Source organism: Eptesicus fuscus, chromosome 1 (genome assembly GCF_027574615.1).
Source record: "Eptesicus fuscus isolate TK198812 chromosome 1, DD_ASM_mEF_20220401, whole genome shotgun sequence".
In the NCBI taxonomy this organism is placed as follows: Eukaryota; Metazoa; Chordata; class Mammalia; order Chiroptera; family Vespertilionidae; genus Eptesicus; species Eptesicus fuscus.
In genome coordinates, this window is record NC_072473.1 from 37,772,956 (window position 1) to 37,784,991 (window position 12,036).

The 12,036-nt window shown below is 47.5% G+C and overlaps 1 pseudogene; it reads left to right on the plus strand.

Annotated features, from left to right (window-relative positions):
• Window positions 1-1,934: 1,934 nt before the first annotated feature.
• LOC103302151 (ADP-ribosylation factor-binding protein GGA3-like) lies at window positions 1,935-9,422 on the plus strand (annotated as a pseudogene).
• Window positions 9,423-12,036: the final 2,614 nt, after the last annotated feature.

Below are 12,036 nucleotides of genomic sequence, written 5' to 3' on the forward strand. Positions count from 1 at the left end.
AAATTGAACAACCTAGAGAAAATTAATAAGATCCTAGAAACATAAAATATTCCAAGATTGACTCATAAAAAATAGAAAACCTGAGCTGACCAATTTCTGATAAGTAGAGGGTATTATGGTAAGGGAAATAAGTCAGACAGAAAAAATCAAATACCATATAATTTCATTTATATGTGGAATCTAAAAAACAAAATGAATAAACAACGAAAATAGAAAACAAACTTACAGATTCAGAGAACAAATTCATGGTTACCAGAAGGAAGTGGATTTGAAGGTATGGGTGAAAACGATAAAAGGGATTAAGAAATAGAAACTGCCAGTCATAAAAATAGTCGCAGGGATATCCTATATAATAAAGAGGCAATATGTAAATTGACTATCACACCCTCACAAGATGGCTACCTATGACCAGGATGGCGGGGGGGTTAGTGAGCGACGACCAAACTACTGAACAAGCAGGCTGCATGGGGCAACCAGGCTGGTGTGGGAGGTGCGGTTAGGGGCAACCAGGCTGGCAGAGGAGGGCATTTGGGGCGAACAGGCTGGCAGGGGGTGCAGTTAGGGGTGACCAGGATGGCAGAGGGGGGCAGTTAGGAGCCAGCAGTCCAGAATTGTGAGAGGAATATCCCTAGGATTGGTCCTAACCCAGCAGCTGGACATCCCCTGAGGGGTCCCAGATTGGAGAGAGTGCAGGCTGGGCTGAGGGGATGAGCCTCTAGTATAGTATAATACAATATGGAACATAGTCAATGCTATTACAGTAATAACTATGTATAGTGTCAAATGGGTACTAGACTTATTGCGGTAATCATTTTGTAAGTTATATAAATGTCCAACCACTATGGTGTAAATCTGAAATTAATATAATATTGTATATCTACTATAATTAAAAATAAATTTAAAAAACCAAACCTGCCAACAAACAATAGTCTTATACTGGACAGTTTTGCTAGCAAATTCTACCAAACATTCAAAGAACAATTACTTCCATTTTTCTCCAACTTTAAAAAAAAAAAGAAGAAAAGAGAGGAACACTTGGAAGCTCATTTTACAAGGCCAATGTTACCATGATCCCAAAACTAGACAAAGACTCAACAGGAAAGAAAATTATAGACCAATATCCCTAATTAATATTGATGAAAAATCTTCAACATAATATTAACAAACCAACTTCAGTAACAAATTTTAAAAATGGTACACCACAATCAAGTGGGATTTATTCCAAGAATGCAAGATACAGTTTAACAACTGCAAATCATTTAATGTGATGCACCTCATTAATAAAATAAAGGATAAAAATTATATGATCATCTCAATAAATGTAGAGAAATCATTTTATAAAATTCAACATATATTTATGATAAAAACTCTCAAAAAATTGAGTATAGAGGGAACATACCTCAGCATGATAAAGTCATATACGACAAGCCAAGAGCTAACATTATACTCATGATGAAAATCTGAAAGCTTTTCCTCTAAGATCTAGAATAATACAAGGATGCAACTCTTGCAAATTTTATTTAACATACTATTGGAAGACCTATCCATAACAATTAAGCAAGAAATAGAAATAAATGACATATAAATTGGAAAGGAAGAAGTAAAACTGTCACAATTTGCAGATGATATACTTTATATACATACTAGAGGCCTGGTGCATGAATTCACGCACAGGTGGGGTCCTGAGGAGCGTATGAGGGGGAGGGGCAGTGGGACGTGATTAGCCCTTTGGGTGGGTGGTGGGACACCCTTGCTGGCCCAGGATCCGGATCCATCCCAGGATCCTGATCTGTCCCTCTGACATTTGCGCTGGTTGTCAGGAGCCACCTGGTGGCCACTTTTATATTGTTTCTTCCTTGCAGAGTGTTTAGGGAGGGGAAGTGGTGGCAGTGCCCGAGGCCGACTTCCAGGAGGCCAGTGGCACTGTTGCAATCATGCCAGCAGCGCTGGTCCATCAGTCCCTGGCCCATTCTCCAGATATTGGACCTGCAAGTCGATTGAGGGAGGGAGTGGCTGCCACCAGGCTGGTGGGCCACTGGGATGGGTATTCATCTGAGTAGTGCACCTGCTGTGGAAGCACTCTGACCACCAGAGGACAGCTCCTGCATTGATCATCTGCACCCTGGTGGTCAGTGTGCATCATATTGACCGGTCATTCTGATCATTCGGTTATTCAGTTGCCTAGGCTTTTATATATATCTAGACAAGTAAAATAACTTAGAACTAACAAATTAATTCAGTAAAGTTGCAGGATACAAGAGCAATATACAGAAATCTTTTACATTTCTAAATACTAATAGCAAATTATCAGAAATAGAAATTACTAAAACAATCTCATTTAAAATTGCATAAAAAGACTAAAATATATAAAATAAATTTAAACAAGGAGTTAAAAACTGTACACTGAAAACTATAAAACATTGATAAAAATTTGAAGACACTTATAAATGAAAAGATACTCCATGCTCATGGATTTGAAAAAGTAGTATTGTTAAAATGTCTATATTTCACAAAGAAATCTTCAGATTCAATAAAATTTCTATCAAAATTCCAATGACATTTTCCACAGAAATAGAACAAACAATCCTAAAAGTTCTATGAAAACACAAGAGACTCTAAATAGAGTCTTCTTTGAGAAAGAAGAAAAAATTTGAGATATCAGATTCCCCAATTTCAAACTATATTAGAAAGCTATAGTAATAAAAACAGTATGAGATTGGCATAAAAAGGGACACATAAATCAATGGAAAAGAATAGAGAGCCAATAAATGACACACACATACACACATGTATAGTCAATTAATTTACAACAAAGGAACCAAGAATATGCAATGGGGAAATGACATTCCACCATTCTTCTATAAATGGTGTTTGAAAAACTGGAAAGCCACATGTGAAAGAATGACATTGGACAGATATCTTAAATCATAACACATAAATTCACTATAAATGCATTAAAGACTTGAATATGAGACATGAAACCATAAAACCCATAGAAGAAAACGCAGGCAGAAAGCTATTTGAGATCAGTCTTGGTCATGAATTTTTGGATTAGACACCAAAATCAAAGGCAACCAAAGCAAAAATAAACAAGTGGGACTACATAAAACTAAAAAGCTTCTGCACAGCACAGGAAACCATTAACAAAATGAAAGATGATACACAGAATGGGAGTAAGTATTTGCAGGTTATATATATATATTAGAGGCCCGGTGCACAAAATTTGTGCATGGGGGGGGGTGGTGTCTCTCAGCTTAGCCTGCACCCCCTCCAATCTGGGACCCCTCAAGGGATGTCTAACTGCTCGTTTAGGCCCAGCAGTCAGACATCCCTCTCACAATCCAGGACTGCTGGCTCCCAACTGCTCGCCTGCCTGCCTGCCTGCCTGATTGCCCCTAACCACTTCTGCCTGCCAGCCTGATCACCCCCTAACCACTCTCCTGCTAGCCTGATCAACGCCTAACTGCTCCCCTGCTGGCCCAATTGCCCCTAACTGCCCTCCCCTGCCGGCCTGGTCACCCCAACTGCCCTCCTCTGCTGGCCCGGTCACCTCTAACTGCCCTCCCCTGCTGGCCTGATTGCCCACAACTTTCCACCCCTACCAGCCATCTTGTGGTGGCCATCTTGTGTCCACATGGGGGTGGCCATCTTGTGTGTTGGAGTGATGGTCAATTTGCATATTACCTTTTTATTATATAGGATATATACACACACACACATATACATTACACACACACACACACACACACAGACACACACACACACACACATACTAGTGACCCGGTGCACGAAATTCATGCACATTAAAAGGGGATTAATTAGAGGAAATAATTTAATATTGCTACTTGCCCTTTCTCTATAATAGAAGTGTCAGAGATGAAAGAAAATTAGTAAAATGTATATGAAAACCTTCCTCCTATCAGAGTCTGGGGCACACCATGGAACCCAGAGTCAAGTCCCCGCCCACCCACATGCACCTCAAAATCACATGAGACCCAGACCCGGTCGCCCCCCCCATTGGACTAGATCCAGACCCAGCCAGTCCCACCCTTGTCAAGCCCTGCTGGGCAGGAAGCATAGCCTCAGGTTCCCTGGCCCAGTGCCAGAACGGGGGGGGGCATGGCCTGAGGTCCCCCGTCAAGCCCCATCAGGTGGGGGGGGCTCAGCCTCAGGTCCCCCGGCCCAGCACCAGGAGGGAGGCGCAGCCTCAGGTCCCCCGTCAAGCCCCGCTGGGTGGGGGGCACGGCCTGAGGTCCCCTGTCAAGCCCAGCCAGGCAAGGAGGTGCAGCCTCAGGTCCCCTGGCCCGGTGCTGGGGTGTGGGGCATGGCCTGACATCCCCTGTCATGCCCCGCCGGGCAGGGGTTTCGGTCTGAGGTCCCGCGGCTTGGTGCCAGTGTGGGGGGTGTGGCCTGAAGTCCCCTGTCAAGCCCCACCTGGTGGGGGGCGTGGCCTGAGGTCCCCCGGCCTGGCACTGGGGTGGAGGGGAGCAGCCTGAAGTCCCCTAGCCCAGCACCAGGATGGGAAGCGCACCTTGAGGTCCTCCATCAAGCCCCGCCAGGTGGGGGGCATGACCTCAGGTCCCCTGGCCTGGCACTGGGGCAGGGGGTGCAGCCTGAGGTCCCCCAGCCTGACACCAGGGCGGGTGGCATGGCCTGAGGTCCCCTGTCAAGCCCTGCTGGGTGGGGGACGTGGCCTGAGGTCCCCTGTCAAGCCCCACGGGGGCAGGGGAGGGCATAGCCTCAGGTCCCTGCTGATTGCTCATTAAGGCTCCTTATGGGAACTTGGCCTCAGCTGTGGGTGCAGCCATCTTTGTGATGGAGTGATGGTCAATTAGCATATTCCCTCTTTATTAGATAGGATATATATACTAAAGGCCCGATGCATGAAATTTGTGCAAGAGTAGGCCTTCCTTCCCCCGGCTGCCGGCACTGTCTTCCTTCTGGCACCCAGGACCCAGGCTTCCCTCGAGCTGCAGCAGGCACCTGGGACCCAGGCTTCCCTCACAGCCCCGGCTTCATCTGGAAGGATGGAAAGACGTCCAGGAGGATGTCCAGTCTAATTAGCATATTACACTTTATATATATATATATATATATATATATATATATATATATATATATATATATATATGTGTGTGTGTGTGTGTGTGTGTGTGTGTGTATACACACAGAGTATAGCTAGATAGAAGGTTCATTATCTGAGGTATTTCCAAAGACAGAGTGATTTTGATGGCTTTGAGTTCCTTCTCTCCTCATCACAACTACACACCAACAAAAAAACTCATTCAGAATGGGATTTAAAAGTGCCAGACACAGAGAAGGAACAAGAATCCCCATATATGGCTTCTTCTTAGATTTTTCAGTACTTTAAAATATAGATGACAAGGTTCTACCTCTATAGATTATGGAACAGTAGGTATTCTCTGGGTCTTGGAAATCTACTCAGATTACTCTGATGCCACCTTTTGAAGTCTAGCATTCAAGAACCACTGAACACAATTGTTTTATTAATATAATTCACACACTGTACAGTGCACAAATCTTCAGTTTACATATGCATATACCCATGTGACAGCCACACAGAAAAACATATATAGTATATTTCTATCACTCTTACTCAGAAAGTTTCCTTATGGTACTTCCCATTCAATACTCTCAATCCCCAGAGGTAACTACTATCCAGAATTGTAGCACTATTGACTGAATTTGCCTGCTCTTGAACTTTAGAATATGGCATAACTTACTCTTTTTATTCTAGCTTTTTTCACTCAACAGAGCCTTGAGATCTATTCATGCTCTTATGTATATCAGTAACAACTACAATGGTTTTCTCACTTCATATAGAATCATTGCATGTTGAAGTTTGAAGGTACTTTAAGGATCCTATCTAATAAAAGAGTAATATGCAAATTGACTGTCACTCCAACACACAAGATGGCTGCCCCCATGTGAACACAAGATGGTAGCCACAAGATGGCCAGCAGGGGAGGGCAGTTGAGAGGGACCAGGCCTGCAAGGGAGGGCAGTTGGGGGTGATCAAGCCTGCAGGGGAGGGCAGTTAGGGGAGACCAGGCTGGCAGGGGAGCCGTTAGGCATCAATCAGGTTGGCAGGGGAATGGTTAGTGGGTGATCAGGCTGGCAGGCAGAAGCAGTTAGGGGCAATCAGGAAGGCAGGCAAGCAAGCAGTTGGGAGCTAGCAGTCCTGGATTGTGAGAGGGATGTCCGACTGCCCTCGAGGGGTCCCAGATTGGAGAGGGTGCAGGTTGGGCTGAGGGACACACTGCCCCGTGCATGATTTCATGCACCTGTCCTCTAGTTATATATAAGAGATTAGAGCTCTGGCTCAAGTGTCTACATGGAAAATATAAAGAAAGTTTAAAAGTAAAGCAGGTAGATGTGATGCAATAAGGAGTGGTAGGAACTGCAGATAACTAGAGAGCATTCTCCAGTTAAAGGAAGCAGTTGATATTTATTCAGTTTCCATTAATTGTTGCTATGTGGATATGTAGACTTAGCATAGATTTATCAATTTTTATGAGACGTTGGAAATCTGTATTATTTTGTAAAATATCCTGATTTTTATTCAACTTTAAAATAAGTACTGACCAATGAAAACATAACTGCTGGCCACCTCTAGCCCAGAGATGGCTAGTTTATAATCTCAGACTAATTTTGCCTCCCTATTTTCAGATAGAGAAATAAGGCTCAGAAAGGAGGGGACTTGTCCATGGACACATACAAAATTGTAGCTGAACCAGCCTAGTTTAATAGTTCAAATAGTTTAGAACACAGAATATTAAGACAGACTGCTTAAGATGAAACATCATCTCTTTCATTTACCAGCTTTGTGGCCCCTTGGCACATTATTTAGCCTTTTTGAGCTTCAGATTTCAAATCTGTGAAATAGAGGGGGAAATGCCTTTCTTACAAGGTTGTTGTAGAAATAATGAATTTATATAAATATAAGTAAAGAGCTGTTATTGTGCCTAATGAATAGTAAGTGCTATAGAACTGTTAGGTTGTTGCTGTTGTTATTGGCAGTGGTGGTGGTAGTGGCGGTGGTGCTGGTAGTGTTATTCTGAAGAATAATGAGTGGTAAAACTAATATAATGTCATTTATGAGTAGTTTGTTTCTCCAGGACAAATTATTCAGGACATTCGTAAGTTGTTAAGCTTGATGAAACAGAGCATTTAAATGGATTATTAATGCCTACTCCACATTTAATCATAATACATTCAGGTGACTTTTAGCTCAAAAATAGAAGGTGCCCAGGAGGCTGCAATATGGCAGCAGAAGGAGACGGCCTGGAGTCTGGCTGAGTAAAACCACCAATCCTTGCAACCACCAGGAGGACTGGGGATACATAATTGGCTTCTGTGATCAGACCAACAAAAGAGTTTGAAGAACCACCGATAGCTGTCCTACTGCTAGCCCATAAAATCCAGTCTCTGCAGAAATGGGAGGCAGTTCAGGCCCCAGTGGTTCTGGAGGCAGGTATGAAGAACTGTGGGAAGAGATTTCATAATGAAATGGGAAAGTTCCAAGTTTTTTAATGTGTTTATCAAAGTCGTCTCTTCAAAGTACCTGAGGTTACAGGGTGTCTGAGAAAGTGAATACCAAGGTTACCGAGCTACTTTATAGCTGGACGTTGGCCCTTCCAGAAGAAATTAAGATCAAGGATGCCTACCACGTGTTTCAGATGCAGGGCATAGTGCAGTCTGATTCACTGATCCCCTCTTTACCACTTCTTCCCCCAAAAAACCATTTTGATGATAAGGAGAAATCCAAGCTTTTAGCCAAGTTTTTGAAAAGCAAAAACCCAGCTGACCTGCAATAGGCTAACAAGCTCATCAAGTCCATGGTGAAGAAAGATGAGGTGCGCATCCAGAAGATGACCAAGCATCTGCAAACTATAGAGAAGGTTAATAACAATGTGAGACTGCTCAGTGAGATACTGCTTTATTACAGCAAAGAGGATTCATCAGAGGCAGATAAAGAGCACATGAAGGAGCTGTTTGATCAGTGTGAGAATAAGAAGCGGATGTCTTCAAACTAGCCAGGGAGACAGAGGACTATAGTTTGGGGGACATCCTCCGGCTCAGTGACAAGCAGGTCATAAACTCAGATAAAACAATTGTTGAAGGGCAGGTCATCAATGGTGAGGTGGTCACCTCAAAATGTCTGACTGTGAAGGAAACTACCACTCCAGTAACCAAGGCTCATTCATTGATCTTGTGGAGTTGGCTACAGTACGCAGCTCATCTCCAGTGTGGTCTCAACCCCGATCCTGGCTTCTCTAGGCATTCCTTTCTCCCTCCACTTCCCTAGACCTCAGGCCCTGGGTGTAGCAACTAGTCCAGCCAGGCCAAGCCCCCTCCCCTGAGGGCCTAACAACACAAGCAAACCCTCTGCTTGCTGGTGAGGAGCTTCTCTTCTTGAACCTCACTGACCCAACCCCTAGGGCTCCTCCCAGAGTCAGCTGGAAACAGCCAGTGCCCCCTGTTCCAGAATGAAGAGTCAAACTTGGACTTCTTCAGCCCTAAACCTGGGACTGTTGCCTATAGCCTGTTAGACAGGCCTGTCCTCCAGCCCTTAGCAACCCCTACAGGCAACTCCCAAGCTCTACTGCCACCCACCTTCCCAGTTCCTGTGGTCCCAGTCAGCATTTCTGCTCCAAAAGCAGGCTTTTTGTTCCCCACTGGACTGACCTCAGCTTTGGCCCCAAAGACTAAGCCCACAGCCCCTGGGTACCATGGCTCAGCTTTGGGTGACAGCACCCTATACCAGCTGGATGGTCTTGATTAGTTTCTAGAACAAGCCAAAGCAACCTCAGGCCTGGTGAAACCCATGTCCTCCAGCTTCTTACCCAGGGCCACCACCTCTCATCTGATCCCCACCAGCACTTCAGCTAGGCTTTTTCTGCCATTCTCATGGGTCCTCACAGTCTTCTCTTTCAGCTACCTGTCTTCCTGTCCCAAGGGAGCCCCATGAAGGGGCCTGAGCTTTCTTTGGGCAGTGTCCATGTCTCCCTGGAATCTGTCAAGCCTAGCAATGCCCTTCCTGTTACAGCCTATGATAAAAACAGCTTTCTACATCCTCTTTCACTTTGCCAAGGTATGTCAGTTAGGAAAGGCTGATGTGTTGGTGGTGGTTGTGTCCATGCTGAATATGGCTCCTGTGCCTATCAACAGCATTGTGCTGTAGGCCACACATCAATGAAAGTGAAATTGCCGCCACCCTATGGGATGAAACTCCCTCCATTTAGCCCCTTCCAGTACCTACAGCCATCACCCAGGTCATGCTGCTGGCTAATCTACTGAAGGTAAAGACAAAGTTTCAGTATAAGCTGACCTTCACCTTGGGGGAGCAGCTGAGCATGGAGGTGGGTGAGGTGGTCCAGTTCCATTCTGTGGAGCAGTAGGGGAACCAATGAGCCTTGAGGATGCTGTCATCTTCACTTTGAAACCCAAGGAGGTTGTCCTGAGACTGGCAGGCTCTCCGGGTCCAGTCATTCTCCATATCCTGACCACAATGCTTAGAGCTTTGGTATTGAGTGGGGGCCCTGGGAATTGCTGCCAGGAGTTGAGCTGCTGCTGTGATGGGTTCTCATCCTTTGGTCCCTTAAAATGACCTGTTTTTATGTACCTGTGTGACTTGAAATGGTCATGTACTATTGGGTGGGATCTGGCCTCGGACTCTGCACTATCCCCCTGAGTACAAAGACCCAAGGCTTTAGTAGGTTTTCCCCCTCATGCTGGTATCCCCTGATGCCACAAGGAAGGAGGTCTCTAAAGAGACTTTGGGTATCTCCTCAAGGACAAGGTCCTCACTACCCCCAGAGGCCTCAGCTCTCCCACCCCCACACCTGCCATGCTACTCTGTGCTTCCCCTGCTGGCAGGATCCTATTCTTACCTCCAAGAAGGTGGGCAAAATTTAGTGATCCCAAATGGACCTGGGCACAGAGAAAGGAGTTTGTGTGCTGCCTTCCATGGGCAGCATCAGCATGGAATGGCCACTGGATGATAAGTATGTGCTTGTCCCTGGTGGTAGCAGGCTGTGTCCTATGGACATCTCAGCAGGGCATTAGAAATAGAACTTACCCTCAAAGCAGCCCAAACTAAGGATAGAAAAGAAAATGGAAGAGAACCAATGTTTCCCCTTCTCCTGAATCAGGTATTTGGAGCTTTTTTGGGGAAAGTGTGCCTCCCACACGGGAACAGGCCAGCCTACTCACTACCTCTTACTTGGCATGAAATAGATTGCTGTCTTGCCCTTCGAGTCTCTGAATAGAGGACAGCTGCCCCCCTCTGCATCCTTCTGCCTTGACTTCCAGATGGCCTGTCATATAGCATACAGTCAGGAACAAAAGGCCTCAGGGCCAGATACATTGCACTAGACTTACTTGCTGCCCAGAAACTCTGACTTTCCTCAGCTGCTGAGGGATACTATCAGCGAGATGTTGGGTCTGGAAGTGGTGAGATTGGGGGCCATGCTTGAATTGAGTCACAAGACCCTGTTGCTTCAACAGTGCTCAGCCCCAGCTAACTTGTGCCAGACTCTATGAAGAGACTCACAGAGCTAGTGGGACATAGGCAAAGGAAAAGGAAAGTACTGCTGGAGAAGTAGCATAGAATGGCATCCTAGAGGGTTTTAAATGCCAAATCAAGAAACTTGGACATGAGGCTATGGCCAGGCAGCAAAACTCCTTCCTACCTTATAATAGAGAAACATGCAAATTGACCGCACCTCCGCTATGCCCATGATTCGGCCTGCGAGAGGCTGGGGGAGGGACTCCGGGTGGCCTATCCGGCCGTTGAGAAGACCAAGATGGCGGCGCCCAATCCTCTTAGTTCCGGGAGTCTCAGGGGCAATCGCCACAGGGGGGGCGTGTCCGGGCCAAGCCAGGCGCTGCCGGGGGTCCCGGGCGGCCATTGCCACCTGGGGGGGGCGTGTCTGGGCCGAGCCAGGCGCTGCCGAGGGTCCCGGGCAGCGATCGTCATCCCGGGGGGGCGTGTCTGGGCCGAGCCAGGCGCTCCCGGGGGTCCCAATGCCACGATCGCCACCCTGGGGGGTGTGTCCAGGCCGAGCCAGGCTCTGCCGGGGATCCCGATGCGGCGATTGCCACCCGGGGGGGGCGTGTCCGGGCCGAGCCAGGCGCTCCCGAGGGTCCCGGGCGGCCATTGCCACCCGGGGGGGGCGTGTCCGGGCCAAGCCAGGCGCTCCCGGGGGTCCCGGGCAGCGATCGCCACCCTGGGGGGGCGTGTCCGGGCCGAGCCAGGCGCTCCCCGGGGGATCGGGGGCGATCACCAGCCACCCTGGGGGGGGGCTTGGCAGGACTCGCCCAGCCCCTCCCAGGGTCCCTGGGAACATTGCAGGCATGTGGTTGCTGAGACCTAGACCAGGCCTCTGGCCACAGATTCATAGCTTTGCGGAGACCTAGGGCAGGGATCTGCCTCATCTGCAGAGAGACAGAGGTTCTGCAGTGCCCCCAAGATGTGGGTGGGCCCAGCCAGGGATCAAGGGGCATGGAAGGACTCCTGGCAGAGGGGCAAGGACCCTCACCCCTGAGGCGGGGGTTGAGGGGTGGAGCCACCTCAGTGAAGGGGTGCTGCACTGCAGGGTACTGGACTGACTGACGTGATTCAGAGAAGCTCCCAGTGCTAATGGGCCTCGCTCAGGCGGCCTTCACACTTCAGAGGCAGTGACTCCTGCTCCTGCCTTGACCCAAAAGCAAGCTCGCTACACCCTGCCCCATAGCAGATCATGCCTAGGCAGTGAGTGGGAAGCCTTCCACCTGCTTCGGAGAAGGGGGGGCAGTAAAGAATGCGGGGAGAGGAAAAAATGTGGAGCATCCGCAATGAAGAGGTGCTTGAGAAAGAGGCTCGGAAGCCTGACTGGAAGGTTTGTTCTGTTTGCTGGGCCGCTGCCCATTAGGAAGCGCAAAGAGCATGGCTCTGAGGGCTTCCTGTGTGCTCTGAGGGCTTCCTGAGTCAAGTTCCACAGCCAACTGGAATTGGCCTCAGTTTCCTGGTCT